Genomic DNA, 7,411 nt, shown 5'->3' with positions numbered 1-7,411 from the left:
ATTCTGTAGTTCTTCATGTTGGTTCTACGAAAACCTTAGGAAATTTCCCCAAACTTGGTGCCACTATCAATTTCCCCAAATTCACGTGAGTAACTTCAGTACTTGATGAAAAATATTAGGCTTTGAAAAGGCTTCGGGAATATTTCCCCCTTTGCTAGTCAGTCATACTCAGCAGAAAGCCAGATATTCTGAGATCATTTTCTTGGACATTTTGGAATAGGTTATATACCTATATTAAGCTTATCATTTTGCCAAGGACAAATATTGTGGTTGAATCTCTCAAACTGACTGCTAAATGTTCCCTGAATGCCCATCAATAACACTGCAAACATTTTACCAACAAGCTTATTGAAAAGGAAGACAACTCCGTGTCTGAATTTTTCTGCTTTCTCATTGAGCCCTCTCAAAACTAGTTAGTAATTCTTATAATGTCCAATTCAATCAACTGATTCCTGGTTGTACATGTGTTTCAGCATGAACTCTTTCAGAAATGTTCTTTCTTTAATTAATTCTCCAGCAACAGATACAGCACTGATCTCCTTGACCCTGAAAGCCTCTAAGGGAAGAATTTGATTTAGTGTAATCTCATCTATCTCAAAGCAATGGCCATCTTTGATAGTGAAGACTTGCACTGGTCCTACAGTGATAGACCTTCACTACCACCAGTCTCCAGACCACCATGGCTAAGAATTGTAGGGAATGAAAAGCTCAGATGGATTTTCAGGAGAAAACAAATAAATTAATATATAAATGGACCTCAGAAGAGGAGGAACCAGTGGAAAAGGCAAGACTTTTCACAAAAATTAATTCAAAATGGATTAAAGACCTAAGTGTAAAAATACAAACCCATAAAAATCCTAGAAGATAACATACAAGAAAATGTAGATGACCTCAAGTTTGACAACGACTTTTTATTTTTATTTATTATTTATTTATTTATTTATTTTAAAGATTTTATATATTTATTCATGAGAGACACACAGAGAGAGAGGCAGAGACACAGGCAGAGGGAGAAGCAGGCTCCACTCAGGGAGCCCGATGTGGGACTCAATCCCGGGTCCCCAGGATCACACCCTGGGCTGTAGGCAGCACTAAACTGCTGCGCTACCAGGGCTGCCCTACAATGACTTTTTAAACACAAGAATGAAAGCATAATCCATGAAAGAAAAAAAATTGATAAGCTGGAATTCAATGAAATTAAGGATTTCTGCACTGCAAAATACATTGTCAAGAGAACAAAAAGACACATTACATACTGGGAGAAAGGAAAGACACACTTCCAAAAGATAAAGATCCAAAATACACAAACCTCTTGAAACTCAACAATAAGAAAATAACAACTTGATATAAAAATGTGCCAGAAACCTTAACAGACACCTCACCAAAGAAGACATATAGATGGTAAATATGCATAAGAAAAGATGTTCCACATTATTGAGCATTAAAGAAATGCAAGTTAAAACACCAATGCGATACCACTACACTAAGAATGTCCAAAATTCAGAACACTGACAACACCAAACTGCTGGCAAGGTTATGAGGTAACAGGAGCCCAGATTCATCAATTTTGGGAATACAAAATGATACAGCCACTATGGAAGAGAAATTGGTGGTTTCTTACAAAACTAAACATATTGTTACCATATAATCAGCCAGTCATACTGCTTGGTATTTACCAAAAGAAGTTGAAAATGTATATTCACACAAAAACCTGCACATGGATGTTTATGGCATTTCTATTCATAATTGCCAAAATTGTAAGCAACCTTAACATCCCTTTGTAGGTGAATGGATAAATAAACTAGGTACATTTAGACAATATAATATTATTCAGCACTACAAAGAAGTGCGATATGAAGCCATGAAAAGACATGGAAGAAAGTTAAAGAAAGAAAGTTGCCTATTACTAGGCAAAAGAAACCAATCTGAAAAGACTACATATTGTATGATACTAACTGTATGACACTCTGGGTAAGGTAAAACTATGAAAATAGTAAAATGATCAGTGGCTGCAGGGGTTAGAGAAAAAGGAAGGATAAATAGACAAAGAATATTAAAACTTCAGTGAAACTGCTTTGTATAATAACATTTTGATAGATACATGTCACGTGCATTTGTCTGAGCCCATAGAATGCCCAACACCAGAAGTGAATCCTAATATAAACTATGGACTTTGGATGATGATACATGAATGTAGACTCATCAATTGTAATAAGTGCACCTCTCTAGTGGGGGTGCCAGTAATGGGAGAGGCTACATACATTTAGGGGCAGGGAATTTATAAGAAATCTCTATACCTTCCACTCAGTTTTGCTATAAGTCTAAAATTCCTCTAGATAGAAAGTCTATTAAGAAACAAAAACAAAAACAAAAACAAAAACCTGGGATGCCTGGGTGGCTTGGTGGTTTAGTGCCTGCCTTCAGCCCAGGGCATGATCCTGGGGTCCTGGGATCAAGTCCCACATCAGGTTCCCTGCATGGAGCCTGCTTCTCCTCCCTCTGCCTATCTCTGCCTCTCTCTTTCTGTGGTTCTCATGAATAAATAAATAAAGTCCTAAAAAAAAGTCTTAAAAAATAAGAAAAAAAATCTTCCAGAAGCTAGAAGAGGGAGCATGGCCTTGTCAACATCTTGATGTTGGCCTTCTAGTTCTAGAATGTAGAAAGGATACATTTCTGTTGTTTTTGAGCTAGCTATTTTGTGGTATTTCATTAGAGTATCCCTAGGAAAAATAAGCATAGAATAAGTTATTTTGGATGGTTTGGTAATTTTCACCTATAAATTTATCTGGAATTACTACTACTATTATTATTATTATTATTATTATTATTATTATTATTATTATTTCTTTAGAGGCAGATGAAAGGGGCAGAGGGAGAGAGAGCATCTTAAGTAGGCTCCATGCTCAGCATGGTGCCTGATGTGGAACTGGAGATCATGACCTGAGCTAAAAATCAAGAGTCAGATGCTGAACCAACAGATCCACCCGGGCACCCCTATTATTATTGTCTAATGTAGGGTGGAGTAGATGTTGCAATGAAAAACATGTTTTTAACTACCATTTCAATTTGCTTCATGTTAATCTGTTCACAATTTCCATATTTTGAATATTTTAATGAAATTGTCATGTCATCTCTTTTCATTACATATTTATTAATAGAATGTTATTAGCAATGATAATGCCTTCTTTTTGTTAAAAATTTTTTAAAATTTACCTTTCCTGCTATATTTTCTCATATGCAGCAAGGAGAAACCAGAGACATTTTTAATACTTTGGGTGGAAAATCTTTAGACAAAATCATCCAGTTCTTTAAGCACATTTTTTCATTTTATACATTACTACAGGCAACTATACTGCTAAGCTTTATTTTTCTATGAGATTATTTTCATTTTCCTTTAAGTTCTTGTATTCCTGGCACTTTAAGCTTTTACCAGCACTCTCCTCAGTTCCAAAGTCATTCTCCTACTTTAGAATTTTGTTATTGTAGCATCCCATTTCTTAAGTGCTGAAATCTGAATCTAGTTACCTATTATTGCATAAAAATTATCATAAATGTAGAAGCTTAAAACAATAAACATTTATTATGTGGCTGGGGCTGGATAATTCACTTCCTTGCCATATATCCCTCACTGTAGTCTCTGAGTATCTTTACAACATGGCAACTGGCTTCCCTCAGGAAGAATGAACCAAGAAAAGGAACCCAACCTAATTTTACAAGTGATATACTATCACCTGTGTTATATTCTACAGTCACAAGGACCAACCCTAGTGCAATATGGGTGATGACTCTGTAAGGGTCTGGAAGAAGAGGTGGGGTTCATGGATGGCGGGACAGAGGAATCCTTGAGCCCCACTACTACAGTTATTAAAGCATGATCTCCATACACACCATTATGGAGTGGGTTTTGTCAAGGGTATCAACATAAAGTCTGCTTTATCTTCATCTAATAGTGGTCAATTAAAATGGATATACTGAGATTTATTATAGCATAAAGATTTCTGTGATTTGATTAAGTAGGTAATTGGTACTTGTAATCAAAACTAACAGACAAATGATTTAAACATGTGTATCAGTATGAGGTTTCACCTATAATATATGCCCACGATCATGACCCTTGAGGACAATATTATAATGAAGATAATTTTTATAAGTGTCATCTTCTTAATCTTCATTTTAAATGAAGCATAAATGGGAGTGAAGGGCTTATGTGGACTAATGGTGCGGTCCAGTTATTTCAATTAGAGTACCCAGCTACTAGTGAGATGACTGTATTATTGGAACAGTTCCTTTAAACTACTGACCAAGTCTTGCCAGGCTCAGCAGGCAACATCTAATGCGATTATCCCCTAATGTGTTACGGCAGTTAGGAAGTCTATAAAACAATTTTAACAGGGCTCAGAAATACCACTTCTATAAAATTGGGCAGACATAAAGTTAATTCTTTTATGCATTTCATTAAGAGAAAAGTGTTTACTTTCCTCTCTGCAAACAATCCACTCATTAATCTGGAAAGTATCACCTGAGAATGCTACTGAAGTCAATAAGATCAAATAGAATAATGACAGGTATTGTGATGGGAACTCAACAAATTCTACTCCAAAATATATTCCCCTATTAGAGCTGCTATAAACTATGCTTGGATTTAGCCATCTTGGCAGAAGATTTAAAAAGAAAAGACACATTGAGAGCCATGCAATTAGAGGAGAATCACACCAGCAATTAGTTGTAGAGTAGGTGTTACTTCTATGTTAGCATCTATTTTCAGTTATTTATGCTTTGGGTTTTTTTTTTTTTTTGGTTGTTTTCTTTCTTTCTGTGAGAATTTGCTGGCAAACAGTACAGTCTGAGCTCATATTTGATAGAGTCTCAAAATACTTGTGTTAGGAGGAATGGTAACCTAACCCTGCCAATTCCTGTTGAGACTTTTCTTCCTTTGAATTGAGTGCTTTTTACTTCTGGAATTTGATGCCTTCTCTGAACTTAAAATAGCTTGGTGGTAGAACTCATTACCTTCTGAGGGCGTACTTTCTACAACAAATCAACTTGTTCAATTATTCTTCATATGGAGACTCAATCTGCCCACCGCAGTTTCTAAATGTTGACATAAGCTTTACTTTTGTTAACGTTTAGCCTGAGTCTTTTTCTCCTTTCATAAGACATCCTCTTTCACGATCCACATTCATTTCACAATCCATATTCATGATAGACTCTTCTATGTTTCTTTATAAGTGGAGACACCTCATAAAGCTGAAGAATACCATTTTATTTTCACTTGCTTGCCATCAGGTTATCATTGATTTTCTTAAGATGGGATTATGTTTTTATTTTATTTTTTATTCTTTGTGCCCTTACAACATCAAGAAGATGCTTGATTGCTGTGTATTTACATATCATGAGAGATTTGGTCCTGTTGCTATCAGGGAAGTTGTAGCTTTAGTCAAAAGATTTTGGTTGTCCTCTGAAATAGTATATTTCTTGACCCACCGTGACACATGGCGATGGCTGAATGAAGTAACCTTGACAGTCTGCATGGTAATGTAAAATTGATGGGGTAGATGTTGATCTGCAGGTTCATAAAATATAAGATCAAGAGGAAAGTCAAATCACATATGAAGAATGTATTTTTTTAAGGAACTGACATACCCAGAGTGATGTCAAATTGAGACAGGAAATTAAGAGGGGGATTCTATAAGTTAAATAGTATATTTGCACATATATTGGGCATTCAGAAGCATTTACTAACTGCTACAGTTATGATAATCTGAATAGTACTACTCTTCTAGAATGTTGGAGACATTTGGGGGACATTTCCTAAGCACCAGAATGAGAAGCTGGGAAGTGGGGTGGCAATATATGTTTAATTCATTCAGTATTCAATCAACAGGCATTTAGTGATCCCCAGTTTTGAGGCAGGTAATGTTTTGGGTACACAGTGCATAATTTTAGGCACTACTTTACCCTATTAAAGTAATATGATGATCATAAATAAGGCACGATAAGCTGATTTTGAAATATGAAAAGAGATTTGTATCTAGACTACTTTACTGATTTGAAAATACATTTTATAATAATGATTATAAAAGTTTTATGAGATTGTTGTATTGTGTACAATTTTAATAGCTTTAAAAATACCAATGACAAGTTGCATTTGCCAGCTTTTCTATGGTGTGAATCCAATGACTGGACTCATTTATATTTTACTTGCTGTGATTGGTTCTCTAGCAGATACTTTGCTCCGTGTGAAATTTCAGATGTTAATGGAAGAGAAATAGGTGAAAATGTCATAGAAATGCAGAGCTTTCTGTGTAATCCAACTCAGTGTAGCCAGGCTAATGCTGTCTATGAGCTTTGCAAACACAAGCTGGTGTATGCTAAATTTCTCAGGGACTATAGTAGTGAGGTGGGGCTCCTAGATTCATACTATAGGACTGAAAGCAAAGCACTGAAAAGGATTACGTTTTATAAGCCCCAGGTACTATATCCACCAGCAGGAGATGATAATATATGTTTTAATGGAAAAATAAAAACCCAGCTTGTTTGTGAAGAAAGGTATTTTTATTAACAGAGCTACCAGACATTGCAAAGGTTGCTAAATGATATTCTAGAATCCTTTTTAAAATATCACATTGTAATTGACTTTCATTTCCAGAAAGATAGAATGGATAGACTTCCCACCTTTCTTCCTGCTAAGTAAAGCCAAAAACCCTGGACATTTTATACAAAACAAACATAAGACTCTGATGGGGGGTGGGGGGAAGAAGGCATACTAGCTGAAGTTCTTGGGACCTAAGGGATAACATAATGATGAATTCCTTGGGTTTTCTTTTTTAAACTCATAGACAGATTTAAAAGTAAAGAAGGCAGCAATCCAGGAAGGTCAACGAATATAGACAAAAATGGCTCAACAAAACCCTGTTCTCTCTAGCCAAAGGAATGGAAAAAGCAGAACCTAACAAGAAAAAAAACTTTCAGATAATGCTGCTTTACTCTAACCAAACACCCCAGAAAAGACTGTAGTCCCACTCCCACCAGCAAAATCCAAGTGGGGAGCCCAGACCATGCTTACGAGGTAGTAATGAGGTGTTCTAACCTCCCACCAGGGTGGTATCAGAGAAGGCAATATAGGAAACCGAATCTCTCACCCATGTCAGGCGGTAATGAGCTCTCTCCTCCCACTGCAGAGTCTGTGGAGACCACACATGTAATCTGGACTTCCACCCCAACCCTGTGACTAAAAAAAAAAAAATAACAGACTGGAGCAGATGCTCATTTCCTTTGTTTTTCTTCCACACTTGGACCATAAAGCTCTCCTGTTTTAATTTTAATTAATTAACTGATTAAGCCAACTTTTAAAACATCAAGAAATTTTAAATAAAAAATAAATTTTATACTCTTGACAAAATTAGTAGAT

The sequence above is a fragment of the Canis lupus genome, chromosome 20 (genome assembly GCF_003254725.2).
Source record: "Canis lupus dingo isolate Sandy chromosome 20, ASM325472v2, whole genome shotgun sequence".
In the NCBI taxonomy this organism is placed as follows: Eukaryota; Metazoa; Chordata; class Mammalia; order Carnivora; family Canidae; genus Canis; species Canis lupus.
This window is presented reverse-complemented; position numbering follows the sequence as displayed.